The sequence below is a fragment of the Hemitrygon akajei genome, chromosome 10 (genome assembly GCF_048418815.1).
Source record: "Hemitrygon akajei chromosome 10, sHemAka1.3, whole genome shotgun sequence".
Taxonomy (NCBI): Eukaryota; Metazoa; Chordata; class Chondrichthyes; order Myliobatiformes; family Dasyatidae; genus Hemitrygon; species Hemitrygon akajei.
Genome location: NC_133133.1, coordinates 156,166,782 through 156,181,713, shown reverse-complemented (window position 1 = coordinate 156,181,713; position 14,932 = coordinate 156,166,782). Strand labels below are relative to the sequence as shown.

Sequence of the window (14,932 nt, the reverse complement as noted above, 5' to 3'; positions counted from 1 at the left end):
AAGTACAGACCCAGAGACATCAAACAGTCCTCATACGTTAACCCTTACATTCACCGGACTATTTTCATAAGCCTCTTCTGGACCCTCTCCAATGCCAACGCGTCATTCCTTGGATATGGATTTTTTCCAGTTAATATTGTACTAAAACTTCACAAATGGTGCATTGGTACATTATAGAATTGTCAAAGTAGATTCTAGTCAACGTTGCTATTCATTAAAGCAAGCTAATTTCACATTGAACAGTGGCAGAAACCGCTTACACAATAAACTCAGGGAACAGTGCTGGCTGGACCACACTGTGTGCACTAGAAACGTAAGCATTCTCTTGTTGCCACGAATGTGTTGTGGATATGATTTCAAATCGCACCGCTCTCTATGAGTTGAGAGGGGCTGGTCACTTCCTCCGTGTTCGCGTTTCTCTCGTTCTCGGGTGCGTCGTGTCCTCTGGCGGCAGCCGTCCACCGCTGGAAGTCGAGAACCAGGTCGTGAAGATGGTGGCCGCGGGCTCCGAGTGAAGCGCTCTCCCACTCCTCTTAGCCGAGCTGTCCGCCCGTACCGTCCTCGAACCGCCGGGGGTACTCGCGAACGCTGCTCGACAGGCGGAGAAGCCGTTGAAGAGCGAGGCGGCGGCAGGTAACCGGGTTTAGCGGGCCGGGCCTGGGTGACGGACCTGTCGCAGAAAGGCGGGCAGCTTTGTCTCCGATGCTCCCGAGTGCGAAACTTCGGCGTCTTTGACCTCAACTTTGGGGAGGGGACTTCACAGGTGATCCCTCGCCCCATGATCATTAAACCCACCGCTCATTTAAAAAGTTGTGTCATTAAGCTACACCTGGCTGTGTACCAGCCCGTCCCTAACTCACAATTGGCTAACATTCTCCTCTTCAATTTCATAATTGAAAATACTGGAAATATTCAACAAGCCAGGTAAAAGCAGATCAGTTGGAAAGAGAACAAAAAAATGTTTAAAATCGAGGAGTTTTCATCAGAGTAAGAAAAGTTCAAGACAATTGAGTTCTACGCATGCAAATAGAAAGAAGATCTGTAGAATGGAATGCTAAAACTTACGCAAATATTATGGTGTAGAAACTATTTTAACCTGTTGAGTCTAGTGGAACAATCCCATCGCCCGACTTTTTCCCATGCCTGAGAATTATTTATCCTCTAGTTTATCAATAATCTCTTTGAAAGTTCTGAATGAATATTTACACATTTTTTCAGATACTGTGTTCCATACCATAATCACCTTATGCAATTTTTAAGAATTGTGATTTTTTTTTATAAAACATTTTCTCACTATCCTTTGAACAATACTCGGTAATCATAGTCCCTGAATCTTTGAACCATTCGATAAAATAAACAAATCCGAGTCTTACAGTATGGAAACAGGCTCTTCAGCCCAACTTATTCATGTCATAGTGTTGCCCTCAGAACTAGTTCTGTCTGCCTGATTTTGGCCCATAGCCCTGTAAACATCTGTCAATGTACTTATCAAGATGGCTTTTAAACATTGCTAATATACCTGCCTCAACCACTATTACTGGCAACTTATTTCAAGTGTGCACCACTCTTTGTATTAAGAAGCTGCCTTTGCTCTCCCTTTTAAAGCTGTCACCTCTGATCTATGCCTTGTTTTTAGTACCTTGTCCCTTGGAAAAAGACTGTGCCCCTTGTGATCTTGTGTACCTCTGTCAGGTCACCCCTCACTCTCCTATGTTCCAGAAAATGAGGCGCCATAGTAGTGTAGCAGTTAGTGCAATGCTATTGCAGTTCAATTCTGGTGCCGTCTGTATGGAGTTTCTATGTTCTCCCTGTGATCGTAGAGGTTTCCTTCCATGGTTCAAAGGTGTACCGGTTAGTAGGTTACCTAGTCATTGCAATTTGTCCTGTGATTAGGCTAGTGTTGAATAGGCGGGTTGCTAAGTAGCGCAGTTTGTTGGGCCAGAAGGGACTCTTCCATGCTCTATCTCAAAATAATTAAACAAAAGTGTCTCAGTCTACGCAATTTCTCCTTGTAACCCAGTTCACCAAGTCCAGGCAACATGCAGGTAAATCTGTTCTACAGTCTTTCCTATGACATGGTGACCAAAACTAGGAACAATACTCCAACTTCCCTCTGTTTATCGAATCTCTCCTCAACATTTTGTTCAAAAAAATTGAATTTTTATTTGTCCATATTGAATTGGTTAATTTAACAATCTTTTGTTAGCATCCAATTATTGCCTGAATTGGACAACAAGTATTTGCAACCATACTTGCACAGTTAAAGAGTGAAATGATAAACTTTTGTCCAACCATCAGTTTTTGCGCTACATGATTAAGGCTGCCATTACAGTGTAAATAATTTTTTTAAGGCATTTTTAACTTCCTTATCAGTTATTTTTCTCCTCGTTTGACATTGAATTAATACTTCCTATTGATTTAGGCTCTGTGTTATATGTAAATGATTCTTCACTTTTGTGTCTCTTTAATTCCTCATAGAACGCAAATTTTCATTTAAAATATTGGACCAAATGACTGGTGCCATTAGCTTACTTGCACGGGGCCCTTTGTCTTCAACCTACATTACAAATCTTGGTTTTTGGCAATTAATTCCATCAGTATTTGGCTTGAGTCTCAGATGGTTAGCAGTTTTATTATCCTTACTAGTTTTGACTGAGTTGTGTTTGATTTAAAACAATTAGTAGACGGATTTCCCTTCATCCAGAGACTGGTAGGGAATTGGAACATGAGGGCTGAAAGGATGATTGAGGCAAAACCCTATACCACTTCTGAAAAGTACATAGAGGGCTACAAAGTAAGAATTGGAAGGTGAGACTAGGTTAGGTAGTTTTTCAAGTTCAAGTTTAATTATCATTCAGCTGTATATGAATATCTATGAATACAGCAAAATGAAACAATGTTCCTCTGGGGCCAAGGTGCAAAACACAGTCATGCACAGCACAAGGCGCATATAGCACATATACCATAGCAGTAAAACATACAGTAACATTTAGCCCAAGTCCCTGAATAACATGTCTTGTAAATTGATGGTGTATGGATGTTATCAGCAAGAACAAGCAGTTCTCAGCAGTCCGCAGACGAACATACACGATCCATCTGGTCATTCCACCAATCAAGCACTGGAGGGCAATGCCGACAGGACAGGTCTGCCCCCCAACCCAGCACCCACATCCAATGTCTCCTATCTTGGACTTCTGCATCAGGCAAGGCCATGGCTTGAGGCCTCATCCTCACTCCCCTGCTGTCTGTCCCACTAATAAACAAGGGAAACAGACAAGCAGCATTTTACATTATTAGTGTCCAGCAGGGTCTTGTGATCGCCAGAGAAACATCCAAGACAATCACTTGCAGTTAGACTGCATACCACCTTCGTGCACCCACTGCTGCCTTCCTTTATTACAACCAGTATTACATCCAATATGGACATAACAGGCCAAATGCCCACTTCTGTGTCATAAGGTTTTTAAGGATATGCCTGTGAAACTATAACTTCCAAGTCTTTCTATCTCTGACTATTGTTGAAGCAGTCATCCATGCATTATCCTATCCAGACTTGTCAGTACTAATCTCATGCTGTATTTCATCTTCCACCCTCTCTAAAATTATGTGCATTCAGAATTTCGCTCATGTACTTATGCATTCTGACTTCCATTTGCACAACACTGTTGTACTTGCTATAGTTCATTGGTGCACCAAGGGCTTAAGTGTTAAAATTCTTACATCCTTGCTCAAAATTGTGGTTTTCCTCTTTCTAATTCTGTCATAGACCTACACTATGTTCCAGAATTCTTTCTTACAATTTTGGGCTGCAACGTATCCCCCAGTTTATTGATAGCTTCAGCCATCTAGGTTGTAATCTCCCACATTTCCTTTCCAAATATCTTTACTGCTTAAGTTTTTGATCAAGTGAACTGTGTTAATTTTTGCCTCTTTACACTTCTGTCAGATGTTTTACTGTATATACATACAAGGAAGCTCTGTTATAGTTGTGACATCTTGTATAATTGTTTTGTACCTGACTACAGTATATATTCTTCCTGGGCAATGATAATGTATTTATTGATATGCTGTTTTCTCAATGGGAAAGATATATGGAGCACCTGCACATATCAGGTGTTTCTGTGCAGAATGCATCTCTTAAGAAATGTAAATTGTGAAGTAAAATTTAAATACCACAGATAAGACAATGGGAAGAGCTATAGTCGAGGTAGTTATGAGAGCCATGCTGAGCTCATCAATTTCATCGACTTTGCCTCTAACTTCCACCCAGCCCTCAAATTCACTTGGTCCATCTCAGACACTTCTCTCCCCTTTCTTGATGAGGTTGAGGCTCTATAAGGCACTCGTGAGACCACACTTGGAGTATTGTGTGTAGTTTGGGCTCCTTATTTTAGAAAGAATGTACTGACTTTGGAGAGGGTTCAGAGAAGATTCACGAGAATGATTCCAAGAATGAAAGGGTTACCATATGAGGAACATCTGGCAGCTCTTGGGCTGTATTCCCTGCAGTTCAGGAGAATGAGGGGATATCTCATAGAAACATTCTGAATGTTAAAAGGCCTGAGCAGATTAGATATGGCAAAGTTATTTCCCATGATAAGGAATTCTAGGACAAGAGGGTACGACTTCAGGATTGAAGGACATCAATTTAGAACAGAGATGCGGAGAAATAACTTTACTCAGAGGGTGGTAAATCTGTGGAATTTGTTGCCATGAGCAGCTGTGGAGGCCAAGTCATTGGGTGTATTTAAGGCAGAGATAGATAGGTTCTTGATTAGCCAGGGCATCAAAGGGTATGGGGAGAAGGCAGGGGAGTGGGGATGACTGGAAGAATTGGATCAGCCCATGATTGAATGGTGGAGCAAACTTGATGGGCCGAATGGCCTATTTCTGCTCCTGTATCTTATGGTCTTTTCAACTTTCCTTGCAACTTCCTCAAAGAAAGATTGGTTAGACACGACTTACCATGCACAAAACTATGTTGACTATCCGTTATTAGTCCCCGTCTATCCAAATATTTACATATCCAGTCCCTTAGAATACCTTCCTGTAACCTTCCCACTATTGACATCACTGTTCTATAATCTCCTAGTTTATTGTTAGAGCTTTTCTTAAATAATGGAACAACATTAACGCCAATCCTCTGGCACTTCACCTATGGCTAAGGGTGCTTTAAATATCTTTGCTAGGGCTCCTACAATTTCTGCACTATCCTCCCACAGGGTCCAAGGGAACACCTTGTCAGGACCTGGGGAATTATTCACCCTAACTTGCCTCAAGACAGCAAACACCTTCTCCTCTGTAATCTTTATAGGGCCCATGACCTCACTGCTCCATTTCCTCACATCTATACTCTTGGTTCGTCTCCTGAATCAATGCAGATGCAAAATATGCATTTAAGATCTCCCCTATCTCTTTTGGCTCTTTGCATAGATTACCAATCTGATCTTCCAGAAGACCAATTAGAAGCCCTTAGATTCTCCTTAATTTTGTCTTCTAGAGTAATCTCATCTGTTCTTTTATACCTCTGGTTTCTTTCTTATGTGTTCTCTTGCATTTCTTGCACTCCTCAAGTGCCTCACTTGTTCCTGCCTGCCTATACCGGCTTTGCACCTCCTTGTACTACACTGGCCCTCAATATCTGTCGAAAACCAAGGTTCCATAAATCTTTTATCCTTGCCTTTTATTCTGACAGGAACATACCAACTCTGTACTATCAAAATGTCACTTTTGAAGGCCTCCCATTCACTGATTACACCTTTGCCAGAAAACAACCTATTCCAATCGACTCCCGTCGGATCCTTTCTGAAGCCATCAAAAATGGCCTTTCTCGAATTTAGAATCTCAACCCAAGGACTAGACCTATTATTTTCCATAATTACTTTGGAACTAATGGCATTATGATTACTAGATACAAAGTGTTCCCCTACACAATCTATCTATCTTCAGGCCCACAAGTTTGCTCAGCACTACCTCTTGGTGATAGCTATTGTATCGGGGTCCTCACTTCCCATCACATCCATAACCTCTCTCATTGTCTTGTTAGACATGTCCTCTACCATGAAGACCAACACAAAATAATCATTCAAAGCCTCTGCCATTTCCTCATTACCCAATATCAATTCCCCCTTCTCGTCCTCCAAGGGACCTATGTTCACTTTAGCCACCCTTTTCCGCTTTATAAAAACTTTTACTATCCATTTTTATATTTTGTGTATATTTATTTTCGTAATCTAACTTCCTTTTCTTTACTGCTCGCTTAGTGGTACTTCGTTTGCACGAGCTTTTAGTTTGATGCCTTCTTTTACTTCCTCAGTTATCCAAGGCTGGCTCTCCCCACCCTTACTTTCCTTGCTTTTAACTGGAATATACTTTTGTTGAGCACCATGAAAAATCTCCTTCAAAGTCTTCCACTGATCCTCAACCATATAGCCTGTTTTCCCAGTCTACACTAACCAAATCCTTCCTCATCTCATTGTAGTCGGCATTGTTTAGGCATAAAACACTGGTTTTAAATCAAGCTTTTGCACCCTCCATTTGTATGAGAAACTCAATTATACTGTGAACACTCTTTCCAAAAGGATCCCTAACTGTAAGATCACTAATTTTACCTGTGTCATTGCACAGGACCAGATCTAAGATAGCACGATCCCTTGTAGTTTCAGTAACATGCTGTTCAAGAAAGCTATCACAGATGCATTCTATGAAGTCCTCCTCAAGACTGCCTCAACCAATTTGATTAATCCAATCTATGTGCAAGTTGAAGTCCCCCACGATAACTGCTGTTCCATTCTTACATGCCTCAAATATTTGTTAATTGCCTGTGCCACTGTAATGTTATTAATCAGTGGCCGATAGACAACTCCCACCAGTGATTTTTTCCCTTTACTACGTATTCCTAATCTCTACCCAGATGGATTCAACATTCTACTCCTTTGATGTTATATCATCTCACACTGTCGCCCTGATCTCATCTTTAAATAAGAGTGCTACCCCACCTCCCTTACCTTCCTGCCCTTCCTTCCATATTATCTGATATCCTTGGATATTTAATTCCCAGTCCTCTCCACCCTGCAACCACGTCTCTGTAATGGCCGCTAAATCATACTGCTCTCTACTGATTTGTGCCACAAGTTCACTGACCTTGTTTCGAATACTATGGGCATTCAAATAAAGTGCACATAGACTTATTGTGCTTTTAAAATCTTGTAATCTTTTACTCTTTTGCACTTGACTTTTCTTCACTCCACTCTTACTTTTCTCTTTTTTGCCTTTTGCGTTTTCTTTATCTTCATCCACATTTCTTTTTTACATTATCCATACTTCTCCAGTCTGTTGAACCCACCCCTCTGCTATCCACAGCCCTAGGATCCAAGTCCCATCATGGTTCAGGTGGAGCCCGTCCCATTGGTACAGCTCCCTCCTTCCCCAATATTGGTGCCAATTTCCCATGAATTCAAACCCACTTCTCCCACACCAATCCTTCAGCCACACATTAACTCCGTAATCTTCTTGACCCTATGCCAATTTGCAAGTGGCTCAGGTAGTAATCTAGAGATTACTACCTTTTTAGTTTTGATTTTTAATTTACTCCCTAGCTGCTCAAATTTCCTCAGCATAATCTATTTCCTTGTTCTACCTATGTGGTGTCACATGGACCACAACAACTGATAGATAGATAGATAGATAGATACTTTATTCATCCCCATGGGGAAATTCAACATTTTTTCCAATGTCCCATACACTTGTTGTAGCAAAAACTCAGATAAGATGTCCCGAATCTGGGCACCAGGCAGGCAACACAACCTTTGAGATGCTCTATCCTCGCGACAGAGAACTCTGTCTATTCCCCTGACTATACTATCCCCAATTACCACTACATTTCTCTCCTCTTCCCCCCTCTTGGATGGCTCCCTGAACTACGGTGCCACAATTACAGTTACAGTAGGTTGGTCATCCTTCCTGCAGCCCCACTCTCATCCACACAGGGAGCAAGAATCTCAGACCTGTTGGACAAGCTCAAGGGCTGAGGCTCCAACAGCACTGTCTCTTGGCTCCCACTACCCACCTCACTTGCAGTCCCTAACCACAGACGAAATTTGAGGCAGCTAATGTAATGGGTGTGACTGCCTCCTGGAACAGAGAATCGAGGTAACTCTTCCCCTTCCCTGATGTGTTGCAGTATTTGAAACAACACACACAAAATGCTGGTGGAACGCAGCAGGCCAGGCAGCATCTAAAGGAAGAAGCACTGTCAACGTTTTGGGCCAAGACCCTTTATCAGGACTAACTGAAAGGAAAGCTAGTAAGAGATTTGAAAGTAGGAGGGGGAGGGGGAATGCAAAATGATAGGAGAAGACTGGAGGGGTTGGGGTGAAGCTAAGAGCTGGAAAGGCGATTGGCAAAAGGGATACAGAGCTGGAGAAGAGACAGGATCATGGGACGGGAGGCCTAGGGGGAAAGAAAGGGGGAGGGGAGCACCAGAGGGAGATGGAGAGCAGGTAGAGTGATGGGCAGAGAGAGAAAAAAAAGGGGAGGGGGAATCTAAATATATCAGGGATGTGTTAAGAAGGGGGGGGGGGGGGCATTAACGGAAGTTAGAGAAGTCAATGTTCATGCCATCAGATTGGAGGCTACCCAGATGGTATATAAGGTGGTGTTCCTCCAACCTGAGTGTGGCTTCATCTTGACAGTAGAGGAGGCCGTAGATAGTCAAATCAGAATGGGAATGGGACGTGGAATTAAAATGTGTGGCCACTGGGAGATCCTGCTTTCTCTGGCGGACAGAGTGTCATCAACTTTGAGCCTGAGTTCCTCGAGCACCCGACACTTGCTGCAGATGTGGTCACCAGGAACCACAGTGGAGTCCACCAGCTTCCACATCATGGAGCAACAACACATCACCTGATCCTCCACCATAACTACTTTATTTAATTCGCTGTAATTTAGTGACTTTTTATTCAACCACTACAAAAGCCTTACCTGCTACTTACCTGTACCTCCTCGCTGATGTCTTTTAGATAGATAGATAGATAGATACTTTATTCATCCCCATGGGGAAATTCAACTTTTTTTCCAATGTCCCATACACTTGTTGTAGCAAAACTAATTACATACAATACTTAACTCAGTAAAAAATATGATATGCATCTAAATCACTATCTCAAAAAGCATTAATAATAGCTTTTAAAAAGTTCTTAAGTCCTGGCGGTTGAATTGTAAAGCCTAATGGCATTGGGGAGTATTGACCTCTTCATCCTGTCTGAGGAGCATTGCATCGATAGTAACCTGTCGCTGAAACTGCTTCTCTGTCTCTGGATGGTGCTATGTAGAGGATGTTCAGAGTTTTCCATAATTGACCGTAGCCTACTCAGCGCCCTTCGCTCAGCTACCGATGTTAAACTCTCCAGTACTTTGCCCACGACAGAGCCCGCCTTCCTTACCAGCTTATTAAGACGTGAGGCGTCCCTCTTCTTAATGCTTCCTCCCCAACACGCCACCACAAAGAAGAGGGCGCTCTCCACAACTGACCTATAGAACATCTTCAGCATCTCACTACAGACATTGAATGATGCCAACCTTCTGAGGAAGTACAGTCGACTCTGTGCCTTCCTGCACAAGGCATCTGTGTTGGCAGTCCAGTCTAGCTTCTCGTCTAACTGTACTCCCAGATACTTGTAGGTCTTAACCTGCTCCACACATTCTCCATTAATGATCACTATCTATCTGATATCTATCTATCTATCATTTTAAACTCTTCTCCCTGACCTGTGCGAAGCTAATCTTTCTCTCTCTCTCTCTCTCCCTGTCTCCCTCCCTCCCTCCCTCCCTGCCTTCACATTTATCTGGGTTAAACTCCAACTGCCATTTTTCAGCTCATAACTGCAACTGATCTATATCGTGCTCTATTCTTTGCCTGTCTTCTACACTTTCCACAACTCCACCTATCTTGGTATCATCTGCAAACTTACTAACCCACCCACATTTTCATCCAAGTCATTTATATACTGTACATCACAGATAGCAGATGTCCCAGCACAGATCCCTGTGGAACTTCACTAATTACAGACCTCCAGCTCAAATAAGTCCTTTCCAACACTATTCTCTGCTTCTATGCACAAGCCAGTTCTGAATCCAAACAGCCAATTTGCGATGGACACTATGCTTCATAATCTTCTGGATTAGCCTCCTTTGAGGGACTTTGTCAAATGCCTTACAAAAATCCATGGAGGCAACATCCACTGCCTTATCAATCTCCCATCACTTTGTCAAAAAACTCAATCAAATTGGTAAGGCATAACCTGCCGTGCACAAAGCTAAGCTGGCTGTCCCTAGTTAGGCCATAGGTTTCCAAATGCTCATATATCCTATGAAGAATTTTCTTCAACAATTTCCCTACAACCAACATGAGATTCGCCTATAGTTCCCAGGATTTTCCTTGTTCCTGTCTTAAATAGGGGTACAACATTAGCCACTTGCCAGTCCTAGCGGGACCTCACCTGTGGCTAGAGAGGACACAAAGATACTGGTCAAGGGCCCAACAATCTTGTCTTTTGCCTCCTTCAATAACCTGGGGTAAATCCCATCAAGCCCTGAGGACTTGTCCACCTTAATACCCCTTAGGAGGCCCAACACTTCCTCCTCCTTAACCTCTTAATGCCCTAACATATTTATACACTGAGCACTGATCTCCTGGTCCTCTATATCTTTTTCCTTGGTAAATACTGAAGCAAAGTACTCATTAAGTACCTCACTCATATTCTCAACATCCAAACAAATGTTCTCCCCTTTATCCTTGAGTGGTTGCCCCCTCTGACTAGTTATCCTCATACTCTTGATGTATGTATAGGATGTCTTGAGATTCACCTTAATCCTACATACCAAGGACTTTTCATGGCCCCTCCTAGTTTTCCTCTTCTTTAGGTCTTTTCAGGCTTCTTTATGCTCCTCATGTGCTTTGTTTGATCTGAACTTCCAAAGCTTTACATACTTTTCTGTTTTCTTCTTGACTAAATTCATCACTTCTGTGGACATCTGAGGTTCTCTTATCTTACCACGTCAGTCCTTCCTTCTGATAGAAACATAGCCTCTTTGTACTCTGTGCAATTGACCTTTAAACACTATCCACCTGTCTGATGTGGACTTACAGAGGTAAGGTGTACCCAATTTACACTTCTTAGTTCCCCTCGTAACTTGCCCTACTCCAATTTAAAACTTGACCACAAGAGCCATACCTATCCTTATCTATAGCTGTCCTGAAAGTTAAGGAGTCGTGGTCACTGTTACCTAACTGTTCACCCACTGAAAGGTCAGTCACTTGGCAAGGCTCATTACCCAATATCTGGTCCAATATGGCCGCTCCTGTCATTGGACCATCCACATATTAATTTAAGAAACCTTCCTGAATACCGTTTACAAATTCTGCCCCATCTCAACACCTTCCAGAGGTGTCGAACTCAATTGCACATGGAGCCAAAACTCAAAGCACACTTTAGGTCGCGGGCCGAACAGGATAAACATTTATTGAACACACTAAGACTAAACATTTTTTGAACATAAATATGAATAAAAACAGACGGGAATATTATTCCAGAAAAAATAAACTAAAACTTTAAATAACTTAAATATTTTGCTCTCCATAAAAATATCTCCTGTCAGTATTATACAAGTTAGAAATATGAGCATGCTGCAAAAAAACCCTGAAAATATAAATAAAATTTGTGCTTTTCAGCAAAAGTTAAAACAACAACAAATCAAAACACTCAGTTTTCTTTGCTCTTATGCCGTTTTGTCAGTGCTGGATGCTTGGCATCTTTTCTTGGCAATAAGTTGTTTAGGTTTGGTGTAAGGTTCTGTATTGTGGAGATTCTCAGGATGGACTGCAGGTGTTCATCAGTGAGACGACTCCTGTGATGTTTTGTTAATCTTCATCACTGAGAAAAGCTTCTCACACAGATATGTGCTACCAAACATGCACAAGGTTCGAGCCGCATGTAGACGGAGCTGAGGCATTGCTTCAGGAATGGAGCGAATAAACTGTACGGGCCCTGCAGTGTCGTACTTTGCCTTTAGTGTCCCATTACACTGCAGCTTTGACTTCAGAATAGCGTTGTATACAGCAACAGACGCTTGACGCGGGAATGTTCCCGGGTAGCCTATCGGCAGCTGTTGCGCTGCATTATGGGATCTGTAGTTTGCGTGTTATCAGCGCTTCATATCGCCGGGCCATTAATAATTAAAATAATAGATCTATCTAAAATGATCTCATGGGCCGGATATAATTGTACGCCGGGCCGGATATGGCCCGTGGGCCTTGTGTTTGACACCTATGCCTTACAGTAAGAAGGTCCCAGTTTATATTAGGGAAGTTGAAATCCCCCATGGCAACAACCCTATTATTTTTACAAATTTCCTTAATCTGATTACATATCTGTTCTTCAATGTTTTGGTGGCTATTAGGAGGTATTAGTATAATCCCATCAGTGTGATTGCATCCTTCCTGTTCCTGAATTCCACCCAAATGGACTCAGTTTCTGAACCTCCATTATTTCTCCCCTGAGTGCAGCTATGATATTGTCCCTGATCAGTAGTGCAGCTACCCACTCCCCCCTTCTCTTTTACCTCCTCTATCTTTTCTAAAACATTGAAAACCTGGTACATTAATCACCCATTCCTGTCCCTCTCTTAACTAAGTTTCAGCATTGAATCAGTTCCATGTACTGATCCACGCTCTGTTCATCACCCTTACCCATAATACTCCTAGCATTAAAATATACACACTTCAAACTATCCGACCCATCATACATGTTATTTTCATTTTGCATTTCAATACTTTCCATGAAATCTACCTTCTAGTCTGATCCTTCCCTTACTCACCAGGGACTCTGGTTCCCAGCCCCATGTAAAACTAGTTTAAACTCTCCCAAGTGGCATCAGCAAACCTAGTCTAACACCAGCAAACAACAAAATACTGCAGGGATTTAGCAGGTCAAAAGGTATCGGTGGAGGCAAAGGAATGGTAGACTCTACTTTTGCCTCTACAGATGGTGCTCGACACACTGAGTTTCTCCAGCAGTTTGTCTATTGCTCCAGATTCTAACATCTGTAGTTTCTCTTGCCTTTTTCTGTCACTAAGCTTCTGTTTATGCATGGCAATGCAATTTCTATATGAATTTGCTATTCTATCCTTCATTTACAATTTAGTAGCCAATGAAATTTCCCCCACTAGGGTCATTGCATCCCCCTTGGTTTTCAGTTCTAACCAAATAAATTCTGACTATAAACCCTTAAAGAGCATCCTCTCAAGCATTATGATCTCATCCTCAATCTCTTTATAGGAAACATATTTTAATAATCGAGTTTATCTACATGTCTGTATTTGTTTATTGAATGTTAAGCATTTTAATTTTTAGAACATAGTAATAATTTCAAAATATTTTTGATATTTGATGACTGTTAGTGATTGAATTCTTCAGGTCCTGCTACGTATGCATGGTACAGCTGCTCAGGGCCTTGCAAACCTGGTTGCAGGTGGTATCAGAGCTGATACCGTAAATGAAATTGCTGCTTCAACCCACCAAAGTCAGGAGCGGTCATGCTGTAGTAGATAGGGAAAATGGCATTCATGGACAACCTGTCAAAAGTAGATATGTGTCAGCCATTGGACACTTTAAGGACTATTAGGTGCAATTGCTACAACATCTTTGACTAATTAATAGCCAGTTATTTTTTAGCTGACCTGAAAAGTCAAAAGTTTGAAAGGACTGTCTTTCTTTTTTACAACTTAATGTACCTCTTGATGTTATTTAGAAAACATTTTATGTATTTGGGAGTTGTTTTCCAGACATTGGCTCTCTGTCACCATTACAAATTAATCAAGTCACATGTTTGTGTTTGTGGTAGTTTGATGACTGAAAATAGCTTTCAGTGCAAGCATTTGTCTATAGATCCCTGCAAACTTCAAGTGTTGAGGAGGATGTAAAAGTTTTATCTCCCATTCAGTTTACTTATGAACAAAAGTTCATAGAATCTGCTTATTGAAGCACTTAATTTGTTTTGTTATTTTACTTAGTGATACAGCCCTTCTGGCCCTTGACCCACGCAGCCCCTGGGATCTCCGACAAACCCAATTAAACTTAAACTAAAGCTAATCATGGGGCAATGTATAATGATCAATTAACCTATCTGAAACATCTTTAGACTGTGGGAGGAAAGCGGAGCACCTGGGGAAAACTCATGCAGTTCACAGGGACTCCTTACAGAACAGTCCCGGAATTGAACTTGGAACTGCGGAACACCCTGATCTGTGTCCACATGGCATAAGTTGCTCATTGTTTTTAGAAGAGACATTTTTTTGAGATGCAACATTTGAAGCGAGGTTCTGATATGAATAAAACTCATTATAAATTGAATGTGACCTCTATTCTTAATGACATATTCTTAACTGTAATGAATAAGTCTGAACGACCTTGTGACCAATGTATTTTAATTATTTACATTGGTTTATAAGATGACATACAATGTATACTGTGTTAACCTAATGAAAAAAACTTTCATTCAGATTAATAAACATAATGATGGCCAAAATAGAACTTGTTAATACCAAATATTGTACTGCAATTAAATGTTAGCACACACTTTTTAAAAATTGTAGATATTTTCATTGCATGACATGTGATCAGTCTGCTGTCAATAATAATCCCTGCATCGCTGTTTTGTAGTCTCCTGATCCTTTCTTTTTACATTATTTTGTTTTGAGAATAGTATGCTAATCAACATCTCTTACCCAAAAATTCCCAATTTGATTCACTTTAAATTAATTTAAATATTTAGCATTCTCTTGTGGGGTTTTTTCAAAATACAACATTCAATCCAAATTTGTAATATTCCTCTTGTCTCCAAAATATTCCATTGGTACAGTGTAACTTCCAAA

The 14,932-nt window shown here is 41.3% G+C and overlaps 1 protein-coding gene across 3 annotated transcripts in view; it reads left to right on the top strand.

The window, feature by feature from the left end:
* The first annotated feature begins 343 nt into the window (after window positions 1-343).
* Window positions 344-14,932, top strand: part of tmem168b (transmembrane protein 168b) — a 42,943-nt gene continuing 28,354 nt past the window's right edge. The window contains exon 1 of one of the 3 annotated variants that reach the window (XM_073059466.1): window positions 344-633. The gene's annotated coding sequence lies outside the window, so the exon portion shown is untranslated. Of the gene's footprint in view, window positions 764-808; window positions 925-14,932 lie in introns of those variants that run through there. The other 2 variants (XM_073059467.1, XM_073059465.1) reach the window with 2 other exon arrangements.